The sequence below is a fragment of the Bufo gargarizans genome, chromosome 3, assembly GCF_014858855.1.
Source record: "Bufo gargarizans isolate SCDJY-AF-19 chromosome 3, ASM1485885v1, whole genome shotgun sequence".
Lineage (NCBI taxonomy): Eukaryota > Metazoa > Chordata > Amphibia > Anura > Bufonidae > Bufo > Bufo gargarizans.
In genome coordinates, this window is record NC_058082.1 from 458204963 (window position 1) to 458226447 (window position 21485).

At 43.0% G+C, this 21485-nt stretch overlaps 1 protein-coding gene across 4 annotated transcripts in view; it reads left to right on the top strand.

Annotated features, from left to right (window-relative positions):
• CASK (calcium/calmodulin dependent serine protein kinase) overlaps window positions 1–21485 on the top strand; it is a 279746-nt gene that overhangs the window by 163734 nt on the left and 94527 nt on the right. The gene's annotated exons all lie outside the window — the stretch shown is intronic.

Here is a 21485-nt window from a genome sequence, read left to right on the forward strand (position 1 = left end):
CCCCCAAATTTATCAGATCAATGAAAATTGTAAGTGGTTATCCCATGACTAATGTAAAAAGTGAAAATCGGAGATCATATAGTACAGGGCAGCGTCTTTCTAACAAAGCTAGAACAAGCCCTGTACCTCACATGGATCCAGAGATCTCCCCATTCATTGCTCTGCTAGATTTATATCAAGCTGACGGCTCAAGAGGAGTGTCTTTTCTGCTGCAGCTCAGGGGGCGTGTCTCAGCTCTCCCTATCAGATGAAAGTGCACATGTGTGGCCATCTCAGTGAGCCGGACAAAGAAATAAGGGGGGGGGGGAGCCAACAGCAGGTGGCGCTATACAGATACATTTTATTTAATAACTCTGACTATGCTAAATTTTTAATTACCTGCGATTACAAAATAATTTAGATCCAGGTGCTGGTTTGAAAACTGTAGAATGTTTTTAATGGGATGTCCCCTTTTAAGGCTGAGAATATAAAACACAAATAGTTCGCAGTTTAGTGCTGCAGCATCGCAACTAGTCAGTGTAGTCGTGTTGAGAACCGAAAGGAATAAGAAATCCAAACTGGCTGGATTTTTTGCAAGTGATGGTGGTCGTGGCAAATTGGAAGTATCAGCACGACCACGTTCACTTATTGCGATGTACAGTAACCTCACATTGCTGAAGTCTTTGGCCTTGTGAGATCATGCTGGACAGGGCCACTCTGACTCCGCAATGACAGCGCAGTGGAGAAGACACCATCTCAGAGAGAAGAGGTTTGGTTGCCCCCAACTTCAAAACACAAACAATTTGCATATAGGGCCCCAGAAATATTAGGGTAGGGGTGTTAGAGTACTCAGGGGACCAATAGGACATTTTATACATTGGGACTACATCACCAACATTAAAACCAAGAAAATGTGTCCCCCGTTCAAAGCGAATGTCCCGTGACTAGTTGGCTAGTTTTTTAACCCCTTCAAGTTGTTACTGGTAAACACTGCATTTGTAGACAAGATTAAAGTGACATTGTCACTTTAAGTGCTGTGTTCTTAAATTCAGAAAACCAAAGGTACTGTCCCAAAATGGCATAAAGTGTACCTATTTTGAAGGGGCTTTCCGAGCATGTAAAAAATTTGGATAACAGCATGAATTATACTATAAAAAAAAATGTCACCGGTCCCTTAACACTCTGGTGCTGCTTTGGTGGTCCCCACTGGTTTTTGTTTATTCTGCTGCAGTGGTGAAGTCTAGAAGATAAAATGAACGTACCGTGGCTCTACCCAACTGGACAGAAAATGGTTAAGGTTCTCACTCCACGGCACACCCTCTGCCGAATAAGTATAATGTATGGACACAATGATTAGTTTTAGGAGGGCAGTAAACAAACTATTGTCACATGGAAACAAATCTAGCTAATATGCATAATAACATCCTATTTATTGAAACAAAATAAATGATAACAAAAATATTTATGTAATAACAAATATAAAGGATATAAAAGTTATATAAAAATGCTAAAAAATACAAAAAAGAAAAATATAAAAAATATATATAACGGACCTTATACTTAATGTAACAAGAATATGATAAATCCCATAGATTAAAAATTATAGTTATGAATACTAACAGACCATCATTATAACGATAAATTCTTGTGTATACCTTCCTTATATAAAAATCATAATTGTAGCAGTAAAAATATTTGGACCATAATCAACTCATCCAAATTTACCATAATACATATGTCATAATTGTCAACAGACAGAAAAAGAAGAAAATGGTCTTGTTATATGATATGATTTAAAACCGTGATTGATCAAGTATATCACAAATTTATGCAATGCAGATGATGATTGTAGTAGGCTTATATTTCCATATATATATCCTCAAAGTTTGGTTTATATCAGTCGTTTCCTTAAAGGATAACTATCACATTTAGACCCTAATTTTAATTTTCATATCTGTAGTTACTAATAACATGATATTCCAGAATCAGTTACTATTGGACTGACTTACCCCATATTTAATAAGATTCAGCCCTTAGCAACCAGTCTGCATAAAACTGAAATTTCACTATTCAGTTAAGATGGCCGCCACTGCCCTCACCCTGAGGCTAATCCCGGCTGCCCTTACTACCCACAATGCACTGAGCTCCTCACATGCACTAGCCAGTAACAATAGCCCCCAAAAGTGTCAGTAACCAGAGCTCTCTCCCCCCCCCCCCCCCCAAGGGTTAATCTGCAGCACACAGGGGTCATCTTACCACATGTTGCTTTCATTTATACACTGAGCAGACGGCAGATCTCCCTTCCCTGGTCTGCGCTGCTTCAACTCTGCATTGTCCCAGTCTGCTGAGTGAGCGTCTGCCAAGCGCAGGCACAGGGAGAAGTGCACACAGCCCAGGCACTGTTATCACAGCTGCTGGGGAGGACCTGGCTTTAATCATTTACTTACAGTCCCTGGCTGTCTGTAATCTGACCTTGCACACTGCGTGCTTCTGCGTCTTCCGTCCTTCAACACATAGACAGACCCTGCATAGCAACCTGATTTTAAGCACAGGTAAAAGTAGACAGTACAGGGAACAAAACTGTGGAATTAAGGGGTAACTGAGTACACAGTGAAAAGTTGACATAGGGCCACCAAGGAGATATTAATCACCACAATCCAATACTCCACAAAAATATGACAGTTATACTTTAAGTGATACTTTTCTTTGGTTATACCATAGGGTAAGAAATGAAACCACAAATAATATAATCATCTGTTGGTCACAAAAGGATTACATAGAATATTCAGTTTAGAGTCACTGTAAAGATTTTAAGAAGGAATAAAAATAAAAAATCCCAATGCAATTAAAACAATCTTCTGAAAGGGCAGGAGTGATTAGATAGTAATTTTTTATTGTTTTGGAGAGACTACCACAGAATGTAGGTCAAATCCAAACTTATAGACAGTGCAAGCCACCAGCATTGCACGTGTAGGAGGCCGTCGTGGCCAAAAGTTTTGAGAATTACATAAATATTGGAAAAGTTGCTGCTTAAGTTTTTATATTAGCAATTTGTATATGCTCCAGAATGTTATGAAGAATGATCAGATGAATTGCATAGTCCTTCTTTGCCATAAAAATGAACCTAATCCCCCCAAAAACTTTTCACTGCATTTCATTGCTGTCATTAACCGCCTCTGGACCGCCTAACGCAGGATTGCGTTCCGGAGGCGGTCGATTCATTCCTCCTTCGCGCTTCGGTGCGTCGAGAGATGACGCGCATAGCCGGCCCGCGCATGCGCATTGCGGGCCGGCAAAAGTTAAAGGAGGAGTTCGTCACCAGCCTGCCAGCCAATGATCATCGCTGGCAGGCTGGTGATTTTCAAAAAATCGAATCACAAGCCAGTTAAGGCCTCTTTCACACTTGCGTTGTCCGGATCCGGCGTTTACTCCACTTGCCGGAATTACACGCCGGATCCGGAAAAACACAAGTGTACTGAAAGCATTTCAAGACGGATCCGTCGTTTCAGTGTTACTATGGCACCCAGGACGCTATTAAAGTCCTGGTTGCCATAGTAGGAGCGGTGAGCGGTATACTTACCATCCGTGCGGCTCCCGGGGCGCTCCAGAATGACGTCAGAGCGCCCCATGCGCATGGATGGCGTGCCATGCGATCACGTCATCCATGCGCCTGGGGCGCCCTGACGTCACTCTGGAGCGCCCCGGGAGCCGCACGGATGGTAAGTATGCTGCTCCCCGCTACACTTTACCATGGCTGCCAGAACTTTAGCGTCCCGGCAGCCATGGTAACCACTGTAAAAAAGCTAAACGTTGTATCCGGCAATGCGCCAAAACGACGTTTAGCTTAAGGCCGGATCCGGATCAATGCCTTTCAATGGGCATTCATTCCGGATCCGGCCTTGCGGCAAGTCTTCAGTTTTTTGGGCCGGAGCAAAAAAACGTTCCGTTCCGGAACTGAAGACATCCTGATGCATCCTGAACGGATTTCACTCCATTCAGAATGCATTAGGATAATCCTGATCAGGATTCTTCCGGCATAGAGCCCCGACGATGGAACTCTATGCCGGAAGACAATAACGCAGGTGTGAAAGAGCCCTAACACATTATATTTATAAATATAATGTGTTAAATGGCTTCTGTGCTCCTCTGCTGGTCCTTTTCGTCGGTTGCTCCCAGCAGAGGAGCACAGATCACTGTAAGTACACAAGACACAACACATTTATCCCTTGATCACCCCTATCATTCACTAGTGAAAGGGAAAAAAGTGATCAGTGTACACTGTCACTTTTTTTTTTTTCACTAGTATTGACGGTTAGGTTTTAGGTTAGTTTAGGCCCCTTTGTTAGGTAGTTGGCGTCGGTTAGCGCCCAGCCCACCGCACCGCAGTCACTGATTAGCGTATCGCTAATTAGCATTGGTACTTTTATAGTATCTGTAAGTGATCAGAACTGATCAGTCAGATCTATAATAGTATTAGTGTCACCTTAGTTCGCCCTCCACCCAAAACGCAGTGTTTGCCCGATCAGGCCTGATAGGTCACCCACACGTGCGTTCACCCACGCCCGCCCCGCCGCAGTAACAAAATTTTTTTTTTTTTTATCACTGCACAATCACTTTACAAGCGCTGCGGCGATAAAAAGTTTGGATATTTTTTAGCAATTGCAGCGGCCTCCGGTACTTCGCTAGCCTCCCATTTGTAAGACAGGCTTGCTTTTTTTTCTTGGGTAGTCTCAGGGAGTACCCCCTAAATTTAGTTGACCAAATGGCAAGTAAGGGGTGTTCTTCTGAAGAGGCCTACAGGCTTCTGACCCAGTCGGATGAGGAATGGGAACCCTCATCTGACGAATCCAGCGGGTCAGAATACGAACCTGTAGAAAGCAGTGGCAGTCTTACCCAAAGTTCGGATGATGAGGTTGAGGTCCCTGATACCACCAGGCGTACCCGGCCCTGTGTTGCTGGACCACAGGTTGCGCAGGATCCGCTTCAAGGGCAGCAGAGTGGGGCTGGCGCTGTCGGATTACGTGGTGAGGCATACACCAGCAGTGCAGCCCATCCTGGACCTAGTACCAGCACTGCTGTAGAACATGGTGAACTGGCGAGCACCAGAAGGGCAGTTGAAGGTGGCACATGCATTAGTTCCCCCATCGCAGCCACCGCACAGACAGGCCCGTAGAGCCCCTAGAGTGCCTGAGGGGCTGGCAAACACTAATTGGCAGCCCCCAACTTCAGCCACACCAGTAGTTCCCCCTTTCACCGCCCAGTCTGGAGTTAGGGTTGAGACAGCTCAGCTCAGAACTCGCCATGCCCCTCACGGAATACCTTGGAGTGTCGTCTTTCCAAAATTGGGTCCCTTGTGGGGTATTTATAATGCCCTGGCATTTTTGGGGCCCTAATGCGTGAGAAGTAGTTTGAAATCCAAATGTGTAAAAAATACCCTGTGAAATCCTAAAGGTGCTCTTTAGTATTTGGGCCCCTTTGCCCACCTAGGCTGCAAAAAAGTGTCACACATGTGGTATCGCCGTACTCAGGAGAAGTAGGGCAATATGTTTTGGGGTGTCTTTTCACATATACCCATGCTGGGTGAGAAATATTTCTCTAAAAGACAACTTTTCCCATTTTTTTTATACAAAGTTGTCATTTGACAGAGATATTTCTCTCACCCAGCATGGGTATATGTAAAAAGACACCCCAAAACACATTACCCAACTTCTCCTGAGTACAGCGATGCCACATGTGTGGCACTTTTTTGCAGCCTAGGTGAGCACCTTTAGGATTTCACAGGGCATTTAGAGAACGTAGAAAAAAAAAGTCAATTATCCAGCCCTAAAGTAACCATTTTTTCCATACTTCATCAACATTTTTTGCTTTTTTACTATGGCCCTCCATCACCCGTTCTTCTTTAATCAGATTATCAACTGCTTTTCTCCTCTGTCCCGCTGTCGGAGGGTCTACCTTTACCCATTTCTTAAGTATAAGGAGTCTAGCTTGGAATACTTTGCTCAGAACAGTTTGTGTATTTTTATATAACTTCAGATGTTCAGTTGCCCCTAATATACAAGTTACTGGATCTTTAGATATTTGGACCTCCAAGATTAAATATACTGTCTCTGCTATTTCTGTCCAATATCTGAACAGTCTTGGATATCTCCAGAAACAATGTATTAAGTCTTCGCTCTCTCCCCCACATTTTGAAACACTTGTCTGAGGCTCTCGCACCCATTCTTTTCAACATCCATGGGGATCGATGCAGCCTATGAACTACAAAAAACTGTGAGATCTTATGTGAACCCCTATCAGAGACCCCAGAATAACTTCTAAGAGCATCTTTCCATTTCTCTTCCGTAAAAGATTGAAGTTCATTTTCCCATTTTTTCCTGGCGAGTATTGTAATCAGTTTCTTTTTTCCCATTTTTTGTCACAAGTTAGTGGAATATGAGACTTTATAAGAAAAAAAAAATCATCATTTTCCACTAACTTGTGACAAAATAAAAACTTCTATGAACTCACTATGCCCATCAGCGAATACCTTAGGGTGTCTACTTTCCGAAATGGGGTCATTTGTGTGTGGGGTGTTTCTACTGTCTGGGCATTGTAGAACCTCAGGAAACATGACAGGTGCTCAGAAAATCAGAGCTGCTTCAAAATGCGGAAATTCACATTTTTGTACCATAGTTTGTAAACGCTATAACTTTTGCGCAAACCAATAAATATACACTTTTTGCATTTTTTTTATCAAAGACATGTAGAACAATAAATTTAGAAAAAAAATTATTTAGAAATGTAGTTTTATTTTGAAAAATTTTACAACTGAAAGTGAAAAATGTAATTTTTTTGCAAAAAATTCGGTAAATTTCGATTATTACCAAAAAAAGTTAAAATGTCAGCAGCAATGAAATCTCACCAAATGAAAGCTCTATTAGTGAGAAGAAAAGGAGGTAAAATTCATTTGGGTGGCAAGTTGTATGACCGAGCAATAAACCGTGAAAGTAGTGTAGTGCAGAATTTTAAAAAGTGATCTGGTCACTAAGGGTGTTTAAGCTAGGGGAGCCGAGGTGGTTAAAGGACCTGCTGAGATCATTTCAGTAATAGTCTTGTTAACTCAGGTGAGAATGTTGACGAGCACAAGGCTGGAGATCATTATGTCAGGCTGATTGGGTTAAAATGGCAGACTTGACCTGTTAATAGGAGGGTGATGTTTGAAATCATTGTTCTTCCATTGTTAACCATTGTGACCTGCAAAGAAACGCGTGCAGACATCATTGTGTTGCATAAAAATGGCTTCAAAGGCAAGGATATTGTGGCTACTAAGATTGCACCTCAATCAACAATTTATAGGATCATCAAGAACTTCAAGGAAAGAGGTTCAATTCTTGTTAAGAAGGCTTCAGGGCATCCAAGAAAGTCCAGCAAGCGCCAGGATCGTCTTCTAAAGAGGATTCAGCTGTGGGAGTGCCACCAGTGCAGAGCTTGCTCAGGAATGGCAGCAGGCAGGTGTGAGTGCATCTGCACGCACAGTGAGGCGAAGACTTTTGGAAGATTACCTGGTGTCAAGAAGGGCAGCAAAGAAGCCACTTCTCTCCCCAAAAAATATCGGGGACAGATTGATCTTCTGAAAAAAATATGGTGAATGGACTGCTGAGAACTGGGGCAAAGTCATATTCTCCGATGAAGCCTCTTTCCGATTGTTTGGGGCATCAGGAAAATGGCTTGTCTGGAGAAGAAAAGGTGAGCGCTACCATCAGTCCTGTGTCATGCCAACAGTAAAGCAGCCTGAGACCATTTATGTGTGGGGTTACTTCTCATCCAAGGGAGTGGGCTCACTCACACAATTTTACCCCAAAACACAGCCATGAATAAAGAATGGTACCCTCCAACAGCAACTTCTTCCAACAACAGTTTGGTGAATAACAATGCATTTTCCAGCACGATGGAGGCAAAAGTGAGAACTAAGTGGCTCGGGGACCAAAACGTTGACATTTTGGGTCCATGGCCTGGAAACTCCCCCAGATCTTAATCCTATTGAGAACTTGTGGTCAATCCTCAAGAGGCGGGTGGACAAACAAAAACCTACTAATTCTAACAAACTCCAAGAAGTGATTATGAAAGAATGGGTTGCTATTAGAGATGAGCGAACTTCTGTTTTAAGTTCGGCGTCTAAAGTTCGGGGGCGGGTTAGCGGAGAATCCCGATCTGGAACCGGATATGGATTCCGACTTCCGTTGTGGTCCGTGGTAGCGGAATCAATAATCGGCCATTATTGATTCCGCTACCACGGACCACAACGGAAGTCGGAATCCATATCCGGTTCCAGATCGGGATTCTCCGGTAACCCGCCCCCGAACTTTAGACGCCGAACTTAAAACAGAAGTTCGCTCATCTCTAGTTGCTATCAGTCAGGAATTGGCCCAGAAGTAGATTGAGAGCATGCCCAGTCGAATTGCAGAGGTCCTGAAATAGAAGGGCGAACACTGCAAATACTGACTCTTTGCATAAATGTCATGTAATTGTCGATAAAAGCCTTTGAAACGTATGAAGTGCATGTAATTATATTTAACTACATCACAGAAACAACTGAAACAAAGATCTAAAAGCAGTTTAGCAGCAAACTTTGCAAAAACTAATATTTGTGTCATTCTCTAAACTTTTGGCCACAACTGTGTGTATATATATGAATTAACACATGTGGAATTATATACATAACAAAAGTGTGAAACAACTGAAAATGTCATATTCTAGGTTCTTCAAAGTAGCCACCTTTTGCTTTGATTACTGCTTTCACTCTGCGGTCCAGCTCACCCCAAACCATCTCGATTGGGTTCAGGTCCGGTGACTGTGGAGGCTAGGTCATCTGGCGCAGCACCCCATCACTCTCCTTCATGGTCAAATAGCCCTTACACAGCCTGGAGGTATGTTTGGGGTCATTGTCCTGTTGAAAAATAAATGATGGTCCAACTAAACGCAAACCGGAAGAAAATAGCATGCCGCTGCAAGATGCTGTGGTAGCCATGCTGGTTCAGTATGCCTTCAATTTTGAATAAATCCCCAACAGTGTCACCAGCAAAGCACCATCACACCTCCTCCTCCATGCTTCACGGTGGGAACCAGGCATGTAGAGTCCGTCCGTTCACCTTTTCTGCGTCGCACAAAGACACAGTGGTTGGAACTAAAGATCTCAAATTTGGACTTATCAAACCAAAGCACAGATTTCCACTGGTCTAATGTCCATTCCTTGTGTTCTTTAGCCCAAACAAGTCTCTTCTGCTTGTTGCCTGTCCTTAGCAGTGGTTTCCTAGCAGATATTCTACCATGAAGGCCTGATTCACACAGTCTCCTCTTAACAGTTGTTCTAGAGATGTGTCTGCTGCTAGAACTCTGTGTGGCATTGACCTGGTCTCTAATCTGAGCTGCTGTTAACCTGTGATTTCTGAGACTGGTGACTCGGATGAACTTATCCTCCGCAGCAGAGGTGACTCTTGGTCTTCCTTTTCTGGGGTGGTCCGCATGTGAGCCAGTTTCTTTGTAGCGCTTGATGGTTTTTGTGACTGCACTTGGGGACACTTTCAAAGTTTTCCCAATTTTTCGGACTGACTGACCTTCATTTCTTAAAGTAATGATGGCCACTCGTTTTTCTTTACTTAGCTGCTTTTTTCTTGCCATAATACAAATTCTAACAGTCTATTCAGTAGGACTATCAGCTGTGTATCCACCTGACTTCTCCACAACGCAACTGATGGTCCCAACCCCATTTATAAGGCAAGAAATCCCACTTATTAAACCTGCCAGGGCACACCTGTGAAGTGAAAACCATTTTAAGGGTGACTACCTCCTGAAGCTCATCAAGAGAATGCCAAGAGTGTGCAAAGCAGTAATCAAAGCAAAAGGTGGCTACTTTGAAGAACCTAGAATGACATATTTTCAGTTGTTTAACACTTTTTTGTTATGTATATAATTCCACATGTGTTAATTCATAGTTTTGATGCCTTCAGTTTGAATCTACAATGTTCATAGTCATGAAAATAAAGAAAACTCTTTGAATGAGAAGGTGTCCAAACTTTTGGTCTGTACTGTATATATAATAATTATAGTCACTTCATAGTAGTCTCTGATGGGCTCCTATCATTTTTGTCACTAGCTGAAGTTAGGCATGCGAGAGAAATCAGTATTTTGTACACTCAAGCATATTGGTCACATTCCAGGAAACGTTTTCTGAATACAGATGTCAACCATTTTACTAGTTAGATTTCCCTTGAGCAGCAGAACAATATCTCCTTTTGCTGCCTCCTTTTGCTTTGCAGTCTGGGATACAAGGTTTGTCTGCTTCTACTTAAGTCTCGCTTTAATTGTAAAGCATTTGTGGTCTGTTCAGTATGCAGCAGATGGGTTGGAGGATCTCAATGTGGAGTCTCACTAGGATATGCTTCAAGCGCTTATACTGGTGAGTGGCTGCCCTTTCTCTGTATGGTTAATGCTCTGCACCATTATAGACAGTTTCACAAATTATAACTCTTCACATTAACTTTTCTAGCATCATGGTCCCATAATTATGATCCTATACTGTTTGTCTACCATTCAGTCTAAATGCATTCATTAAAATGTATCACCAGTTTATTCTCTTGGGTTTTGTCCAGTTTGATCCAAGTGGTCATCTTTGACCATCTCCTTCTCAACTTCACTGGTTAGACATCTTATGTTATGACAGATGCTTGTAAAGACTTTAGCTGTTGAGTGTTTTGTCATCCACATCTTTGAGTATTTCAGACATCATGGCTAGAACTATTTTATTAGGCTAATTTATGCTGTGGTTTAATTGACTTTGCTTTTTGTATTGTGAGTTACATAATTAATGTCTACCTAGTTTACACATGTGAAGCTTGAGAAATTCATATCCTCCCAGTGTCCTTGAGTTCCTATAGCTGCTTGAAAGCTACACGCGCAGAATACAACCTGCAGAATATTGACGTACTTTTAAGAGCAGTGGTAGGCTATTTGAGTGTGTAGGGGTAGGTTCAAACCTAGGGTTGGGCAATCAACCGGTATTAACGATATATTGTGGTATTAAGAAACTGCGATGTGGCGATATCGCCATTTCTTAATTACCGCTGTATATTAGTGACGTAATGGCAGTCGCATGTCACAGTGCTGAATGCCTCTAAAACTTCCGGCGCACATTACAGCCGGCACAGTGGAGAAGGAGGGAGTCCCTCCCCACTGAGATCCAGCTGCCGCTGCGCCACCACTGGGAAGGTAATAGTGAGGAAGAGGAGGGGAGGGGCTGTGGCCTCTGCGTCACCAATGATAATTACCATCAATTCAAATATAGACTGTGGATGCCGGCCGTATCGCATACCCGGTCTCAATGACAGGAAGCGGAGATCCCACGAACCGAGGTAATTTACCCTTCAAAAGCGGCACCTGAGGGGCTAATTGTCACGGTTCGGCGGGATCCCTGTCATTGAGTGCCGGCTGTGTGATATGGCTGGCACCCGCAGTCTATTTGTATTATTAGGTTAATTACATTCATTGGTGGCAGTGGCCACAGGGTCCCCTCTCCTCTTCATTAGAGGTGCAGTGGCAGCTTCTGATTTTAGCCCCAGCAGTAAAATCTCAGGGCTCCAATCGGTTACCATGGCAGCCAGGACGCTACTGAAGCCCTGGCCACCATGGAAATCTCCCTGCTGCCATGTGCACAAAGGGTAAATTATTAGGGTGAATAGGACAAGGGATGAAAAGATCCCAGGTTCTAGCCCCTTAAGGGGGCTAATAGTTATGAATTAAAGTAATAATTTTTTTTTGACATTTTAAATCACCCCCTTTCCCAATATACATATAATATATAAACAATAAAAAAAATATATTGTATTGTAAAATATCTGCTATGTGGCGAACGCTGTAACAGAAATATATAATTTTTTTTTAATTACACACGATTCTCAATTTTTTATATATTTTTGTCTCCTCCCCTAAAAAAATAAGATAGGACTGTTCTATTATGGGCCACACGTTCCGTAAATTGCGGATTGCGCATTTTTTGGGCATTTAATTTTTCCTTTGCGTGGTATTGAGTATTCCATTACTTTTTTTTATGGGACTGAAATTGAATAAAAATGTTAGTATTGTGACAACCCTAGACACGGGATAGAAGTCCTTTAGGTCACAAAGAAATTACATCTAGTGGCTCTAAACCCCCAGCAGACCGGCGCTGGAAACAGTCTCTGCACTCTGGGGGCTGCTGCACAGAGACCGGCGCTGGATAACAGTCGCTGCACTCGACAGACAGGCCGGGGGCTGAGCACAGTCACTGCGCTCTGGGGGCTGCGGTAAAATGACTGTAATGTGTAGGGACTAAGACCCATATAGTAAGTGCCAGTCTTTAGTAAATGACCCCCAATGTTTTATTTGACTGAAAGGCATCTTTATGATGCCAATGTGCACCTATAATGGGCACACTCTGAACAACCCACTTATCGGGGTTTTTCCGCTAGGATGTCCCATTTTCTGTGGGAGCGGTGAAGATGGCTGATCGCTGCTATCTCCAGCACTCCCATAGAGAATGAATAGAGCAGCAGGGGGCACAGCTGCTCCATCAGATTTGGGGGGAACGGTGACCCCGTTCTTGGTGGGCAACTAAGAAGATATTACTGCATGGGGGCATCAAGGAGACATTACAATGTACGGGGCAACAAGGAAACACGAGTAAAAACAGACAGACGGATACGTTATTGCAATGCATTTGTAAGACGGATCAGTCTTAAAATGCAATTTGGCAAACATTTTGCCAGATTCGGCAGCCAGTTTCGGCGACGGAACTGTCTGCCGGATTCCTCTGCTGCAAGTGTGAAAGTAGCCTTACAAAACTAATTTTAAGTTACAGATCGCTTGCTGTAGACATGTCACATGCTTGGCAAACAAGGAATGGTTCCCACTTCCTGAGGCCTGATTACACCCACGGCATTAAGTTTATTTATCGTATTTCTGAGTGATCGGAAGCATATGATCGCTGGTTTTATCTTATGGGTCTTTACTTAAAGGGGTTGTCCCACTTCATTAAATAGGTTTTATCTAATGTATTTAGGACCATATTAGAACATATCTTCCTATCTATGTCATAATCAAAAAGCTACCTTTCTTACAAAAAATCCTGTTATGCGATCCCTTTGTTGATTTCGGTATCCCATGGATACGGTCTCTTTCGTCCGGCCGCATCGCTGTGCCGCGCCTGCGCACAACAGCTGAACAAGTACTCGGGCCGCCTCTCCATTCCTACGAGTACGCGCACGTCCGCGCATGCGCAAATACAGGAGGCGGGTGCCGGAATCAAATAGCCGGCACCCGACCTCTGACAGGGAGCGGGACCTTAGGGGTTAACTGCCGCTGATCGCAGCCCCCTATCATAGAGGTCGGGTGCCGGCTATTTCACTCCGGCACCCACCTCCTGCATTTGTATTAACATTGGTGGCGCAGTGCGCGCCCCCCCCCAGTATAATATACATTGAGTGCGGCCACCCCCCCCCCCCCCCAGTATAATATACATTGAGTGTGCGGCCACCACCCCCCCAGTATAATATACATTGAGTGCGGCCCCCCCAGTATAATAAACATTGGTGGCGCAGTGGGAAGTGCCAATGAAGGTTAAAAAAATAAAATAAAAATTAACTCACCTCCACCAATTGATCGCGCAGCTGCCGGTCTCCTGTTCTTTCTTTAGGACCTGTGAAAGGACCTTTGGTGACATCACTGTGGTCATCACATGGTACATCATATGATCCATCACCATGGTAATGGACCATGTGATTAGCTCAGTGACGTCACCACAGGTACTGAAGCAAGAACAGGAGACCGACAGCTGCGCGATCAATTGGTGGAGGTAAGTTAATTTTTTTTTTTTTTTTTTTTTTGTTTTTAACCCTCATTGGCACTTCCCACTGTGCCACCAATGTATATTATACTGGGGGGGGGGGGGGGGGGTGGCCGCACTCAATGTATATTATACTGGGGGGGGGCCGCGCTCAATGTTTATTATACTGGGGGGGGGCGGGACCTCTCATACATTGTCGGCTCCATGTGGATGACTCATCCACATGAACGAGCACGCAAGGACTGAGCTCTCAGGGTGAGTCATGAGGAGGCGTGGCCGGCCTTAACTTCCTGGTTCGGCTCCTGTAGTTGAGTGATCAGGACATCTACTGCTGGTAAGATTGAAATAGCAAAGTGGGACAACCCCTTTAAGTCCTACAAATTGTGCAATGTGACAATGAATTTAATTCATTTTTCTTAGTGTGGTTTTGGGGTTATTAAAAAAGAAAAAATCTGGATTTCCCACACTGTAAAACTTACAGCCAAGTCCGCATTGCAACCCATGTAACATGGAGATCATTGGTCAACGGTGGCTTAGTCTCTTGTAATCTGTATTCATGCCATTCTATGATGCGAGTCTCTCCTAACACTAGGCATGCCTTATAGTCAGAACTGCTGCATAAGGTATGTAGGCGAACAGCCGCATGGGCGATGAAAAGGGAGGTAGATTCCTATTATATATTGCGTCTGATCTCTGATAATGGTCAGTGCAACTAATACAGAAGAACATATGGCTTGTTGGGGCAGTGGAGTGGCTCAGTGGTTAGATCTGTTTCCTTGCCAGAGTTTGGAGTTACTGTAAAGAATCTGACCAGAGGCAATATTTGCATAAAGCGTGGGTTTCCTTCAGGTACTGTGGCTTCCTGCCATGCTCCAAAAATATACTGATGGGGCCCATTCTCATGGTGGAATTTGCCATTGGAATTTTGGTGCCGGACACCGTGCCAAAATTCCTGTGGCGGCTGGGTGGTGTCTGCCTCCTATTGTTTTCAATGTGAGCTAGAGCTGCAGTAAATGGGCCTGCATTTTGAAGCCATGACCATGCTCCTCCTTGGCATGGTTTCGGACAGGCACCACTTGAAGCGGCAACAGATGTCCACTCGTGTATATATATTATAGTGTTTGTGTACGGTTGGGTTGAATGGAGCATTTCTTCACCCATGTGAGTGCAGTGTTTCAGCCCTTTTGCACAGCCTTGAAAAGGGCCTGTTTTTGTAAATGGGGAAACAAATTTCATTTTCACAATTGTTCTTAACCACCTGTGGAAAGTACTTGACCTAATGTGACATGGGAATGTTGTGATCCTACTTTTTCTAACAAGCTTCTCAGGCCACTTCTCAAATACAACTGTGTGTATGTATGTATGTATGTATATGTATATGTGTGTGTGTGTGTATATATATATATATATATATATATATATATATATATATATTTTGTATATTAATCAAATTATTTGTGCTGTGGACTATAAGCATCACACCCAAACATATGGGTGAATTGTGTAAAAATCCACACACTTTCTGCATGAAAAACCACATTCAGATCTGTGGAACAGATTTTCAAGCTCAAAAGTTTTTGCATGTCTCGTGTTCTGGGTCCTTGTTCGTGGATATAAAATATGCATTATAAAGTTGAACTTGTTTGAGTTCCTATAAAAATTTCAGAGTGAAATGTATTTAAAAGATACAGGAAAATGTATATAAAAGGTACAGGAAGATTTTTTGGGATAAACAGGACAATGCCAGATGGCATTTAGTCTGGAGGAATTACTAACTGTGAAAACTCATGACTTTAAGGTAAAAATTGGGAAATGTGCAAGGAGGAATTGGTACGTCTGCACTCTGAGGAAAGTACAGTCGGCGCGTATGCAGGTTACCGCTTTGATATCCGAATTGCACGTGTGCCAATTGTAGTCTCATTGGCATATATGTGAGAATTCAGGTCCAGGCATCATAATAGTGAAGATGGTTGGCCCAGTCAATTAGTGGTATAGGGGGAGTGGCTACAAGGCAGAGGAGGAAGTGAAGCAGTGCTCCAAGGGCTAGGCCAGCCCTTCGGTCCTCTGAGCACCTTGTTAAAGGGGTTATCTGGACATCAAGACCAGGCCTCCAATGATCCCCCATGTTAGAATCCCTGCCTGAATGATCATGATGTAAGACCCATGTGATGTTGGAATGGGCTGGTCAACATTCTCAATTCACTAGCAGGGTAGGTGGAGTCCACTCCTTGTCATATCGAAGCTGTGCGACCGCACTCATTAGGAGACAGGATGTGGATGATGGAGGGTTTAATGAGCGGAGTTTTCAGCCCAGGGAATGGTGTAGTGGGCATTTATATTTCTGGCTGATCTTGCAGCACACAGCAATATGGGAAGTGTTGCTGCAGCTGCTCATGTACACCCACATCCTGGAAGTTTGGGTTGTAAACAATCAGCGGGAGCATGGAGACCGAAGTGAAGGCTCAGGGAAAGTTGACAAGCGCACTATTATGATGTGGCGATGACTAGATGAGGTCTACACAATTAAATGACATTTTGGAGGATCCCGCGCAAACCTTTTAACATAAAATTAAAAGCACACATTTCTCTAAAATGACACCTCTGATTTCCGCAACAGAGGTGGTGTTTCACTTGGCATGATCAGCCCTACCAGGCAGTTTGCCTAGTTTTACTAGGGTTCATCATGTTGACTGAACGCTTGAATGTTTATATCTCAATATAGTCTTAGGGTGTCTAAACACATGGCGGAATGCATTTGCAGAAAAACCGAACATAATAGTTCCCAGCGCATTCCTGTGGAGTTTAAATTTGTTCAGCTTTGAAAAACATGTTGGGGATTTTGTGAAGCCCAATTACTTCATAGATTTCAATAGGAAGTCATAATTTAAATTTAATTAAAATCTGCACCAAAAACCAAACTAAAATCCCAGTGACCCAAATAAATACATGTGGATTTCAGTCTGCATTTTTTGCAGCATGTGAATGCACCCTTATAGACCTTAGTAAATGAGACAGAGTACAGAAGAAGGAAATAAAACAAAAAGTACTGAATATTTCAGGATATTGGAACATTGCAGTCTGACAGATAAAGAGAAGTGAAATTTGAGAATGTGTACTACTGTATACAGTGTTGTGAAGCAAAATGTGCTGCATCGTTCATTTTAGATGTATTTTCATCAATGTATTTCATTTGCCTTCTCAAATGATTCACTTATTTGTAACTGGTTTTCCTGATTCTTATGGTTCCCCATATCTATCTATCTTGTGTGACGAGGCAACTGCGCAATGCTTTAAGAGGCTCATGCTTGGGTCCTCTTTAACCGCTTCATTAACGGGCAATTTAGCATTTTTGTGTTTCACTTCCTGCCTTTCCAGAGCCTTTTTTAATTTTTCTGTTCACCTATGAGGGCTAGTTCTATGTGGGATAAGCTGTACTTTCTAATGGTGCCATTTAATATTGCATACAATTTAGTGGGGCGCTGGAAAAAAAATTCAAAATTGGGTTGAACTGTGCATTCCCTATGTGGGAAAACTGACCTGTTTCCTTCCTTCTCCAGGTCAGGTCAGTACCAATACAGCAATACCACATTTATATAGTTTTTTTTTTGTGTGTATGTGATACCTTATTTTTTGTGGGGCGATCTGTAGTTTTTGATACCATTTTGGAGTGTGTATGACTTTTTTATCACTTGTTTGTTTGTTTTTGGGCGGGGAAATGCTGAAAAAATGGTGACTCGACCATTTTGATATTTATATAAAACTTTTTCTGGAAACAACACATGGGTAAACTTGGCTATTTTAAACCTCTGATTGATCTTGTTTGTAGTGGCCCCTTTTGTATGTTCTCTTGTTTTGTAGCCTACTTGAAAGAGTAAATGAAAGGGGTTTTCTGAGATTTTTATGCTGATGACCTATCTTGAGAAATACCGTTATGTAGCTGACTGACCTTAGCGATGTGCTAATATCAGCAGTACATAACAGTATGCTTTATAACTCCCTGCCTGCTGCTGTTCTCTTAAATAAAGACTTTAAAAATATGCTAATGAGCCTCTAGGTGCTATTATGACGTTCCTTCAGCACCTAGAGGCTCGGTCTACGCACCCCTTGGCATGCCCAGGTCAAGTTGATTGACTTTCGAGTTCTCCTCGGTGTCCCGTAAATCCTGTGCCGTCCCATTTAGTATTCGGCGCAGTGAGTGAAGGAAGCGCACCTGCTGCCGAAGGAAGGAAGCCGGCAGCAGGAGCGTGTCCTTCACCCACTGCGCCTAATAGTAAATGACGGCGCAGGATTTAAGAAAGTATGAAGAGAACTCAAAAGTCAATCAACTGGACCTGGGCGTGCCAAAGGGTGCGTAGACCGAGCCTCTAGGTGCTGAAGCAACGCCCCACTAGCACCTAGAGGCTTATTTGCATATTATAAAAGTCATTATTTAGCGCGAACGGCGGCAGGGAGATATGTCATACAGTTATGTTCTGCTCACATTAGCACATTGCTAATGTCAGCCAGCTATATAACGATTTTTCTGATGACTGAAATCCTTTAAATATGCGCTCTTCAGATCGCTTCTCTTATACACTTCAATAAATTATCTTTGCAGTGTATAGGAGATTTGCTATGTTCTTACTGATCCCTCCCATCTGCAGGCCTCCATAAGAACTACAGCTGTATTAATCTCAGATTATTCAGAGACACCGAGGAGATTACAGAGAAAGAACAGCTTCCCTGATCTCTGCACGGGGAAGTCGTTCAGGCCCCAGGAGATCCAGGCGCCATCTTTAAAGACCCTACCGCCGACTTGTATAGTCATATGGTGGTGGGCAAGTGGTTAAAAAGGACCTCTCATTGTGAAATGCAGTGTTTTCTCCAGGCTGCTTGTTATAGAGCAGATCAATATATATTTTTTGTGGGAAAAGATCAGAAAATAAAAGCAAATTAAGGCTGAGATCACATCTGCATTGATTTTTCTGTTGTTCTGCTCCATCACAGAAACAGAAAAACTGAAAAAAAGCCTGATCCTTATTTGTTACAATGGGTCATTTTAAGCATTCGTTTTTTTTCCGTTCCATCAGACTTCATTTATTTTTCATGGGTGAAAAAGTCCTGCGTGTGTTTTACTTTGATTTCTGCCAAAAATGATGTAAGCAGTGTTCGGCTTTGTGGGTGTTTTTTTATATTTTTTTTTTAATATTGGAAGGTGTTCTGTTTATATCCATTATTTAAACAAATTAAATGGATCCTTTTTTTTTTTTTTTTTTTTTTTCTGAAGGAACACAAGTCAAGGCAGTTGTGAACTCAGCCTTGGGCTCATTCACACGACCGTATGGCCATGGTGCCAATATCGCAGACCACTTGAATGGGTCTGTGATCCACAAGATATGGCAAAAGATAGGACATAGTCTATCTTTTGCGCAGTGCAGTCATGGGTTGGAAGCCCACAAACACTCAGAAGCGTTTCTGTGGTTTTTCAGGTCCGTGCCTCCGCACCGCAAAAGATAAGGCATGTTCTATCTTTTGCCATATTTTGCGGATTGCGGACCCATTCAAGTCAATGGGTCCGCAGCACAGAATTCTCAATGTATTAACATCGGAGGTCACACCGCTATTGGCAGTCCGCAGCACGGGCATGGCAACCATACAGTCGTGTGAATGAGCTCTTACTTTGTCTCCTTTTTAATTGGAAAAATATATACGGTATATAGGTGATTCTTTCCTTTCAGCCCTTATGCACACGACCGTTGCGTTTTTGCGGTCCGCAGATCCGCAAAAAACGGAAGCTGTCCGCGTGCCTTCCGCAATTTGCGTAACGGAACAGGCGGCCCATTGTAGAAATGCCTTTTCTTGTCCGCAAAATGGACAAGAATAGGACATGTTCTATTTTTTTTGCCGGGCCACGGAACTGAGCAACGGATGCGGATAGCACACGGAGTGCTGTCTGCATCTTTTGCTGCCCCGTTGAAGTGAATAGGTTCACATCTGAGCCGCCAAAACGGCGGCTCGGATGCGGACCCATTAAATTGGGTGCCTATTGCCCAGCTTTCAGGAATGATCTCTAGCCTTAATTCTACTATACTTGTTAAATTATTGTCTGCTGAAACTAGCGACCATAGCAGGTTTGTCTGACAATCTAATGTGTGTACGGACCTCCTGAATCTAATCTCTGAATTAATGGATAGCAGCAAGGAGGGGGAGGAGGAGATACACAGCATATCGGAGTATTAGGCTAGGTCTACACGACGACATTTGTCGCGCGACATTTTGTTGCACTAATGTCGCGCGACAATTTTTATAATGGCAGTCTATGGTGTCGCACTGCAACATGCGACATGCTGCGACGCGACAGTCGCAGAAAATCCATTCAAGATGGATTTTTCTGCGACTGTCGCGTCGCAGTCGCATGTTGCAGTGCGACACCATAGACTGCCATTATAAAAATTGTCGCGCGACATTAGTGCAACAAAATGTCGCGCGACAAATGTCGTCGTGTAGACCTAGCCTTAAGAGGATATAGTTTTTTGTATTTAGAATGAATGTAAATTACTTTTCAGAGACTTGTTATCGCAAATTTTACTGATTCAAAGGCGTTTTTAAATGAACATGAAAAGTGAACAGAAAATATTATCGCCCTCACTGTTTGTTGTCTGGAAGATTTTTGCAAGTCTGTTTCAGCACAGCATGCAGAAATTCCTGCAGAATGACAAAAGCGGCTAAAGGGGTATTCTATTGTGATAATTTTAAACATAAATGGGATTGAAAACGTACCAAACCGTACGAGTACTCTCCTTACTGGCCCCCTGCTTCCATGCACTTCCTCTAACTCAACATGCTGGAAATTGCTTGGCCTTGTAACCCAGCCAGTCATGGGCCATAGCACTGCCCCAGTCCAAGTCATTTCCCGCATATAGTGGAAGCGTTTGGGGCAGCAGCAGGGGATCAGTAAGGTAAGCTTAATCTGTTTTTTGTCCTACTGCAGACAAGGCATAGGGGAAGGCTTTTGCCCCAGCCAGTTATCTAATAGCCATATCCAAGACAATATGGGGGGGGGGGGGGGGGGGGGGACAGTGAAGGGCAAGGCTGATCTCCTAGGACACAGAGAGAGTGTCTTTTATATGAGAAAATAAGGCAGGCATTGTTGGGGTATATATTTTAGTTTTTTATAAACCTATTGTGTTCCTTTAAATCTACTGTGCACAATACCAGAAATAGGGAGTACTGTTGTAGGCATTGCATTTACTTAGCTTTTGGTGATAGGTAATGGACTAAAGTTCATCTTTTCATCAAGCATGGTTATACTGCGCATTATTTACTTAGGAAATCGAAACCATTACTTTGCTTATTAATCCTGTTCACTGTTGACTGAGCTCCACCTGCTTCCACATTAAATAGATAACAGCCAGGAGAGGACTTTGTCACTCGCAAGCAGGAAATTTACAGCTTTCCTTTGTGGAAGAGGAAAACATTAAATGGGAATTATTACGGCCCACGGTCATTACACAGCGGCAGTACAGCAAGAATCTGTGCTTTAGCACTTACTATTGCACGACTCATAAAACAGATTAAAGTCATTTGCTTTTGTATTGTGGCGTCTGGAGATTCAGAATAATTCTAACTCCGAAAAATGGCTCCATTCATTTTGAAGAAGTTGCGCTAGTAA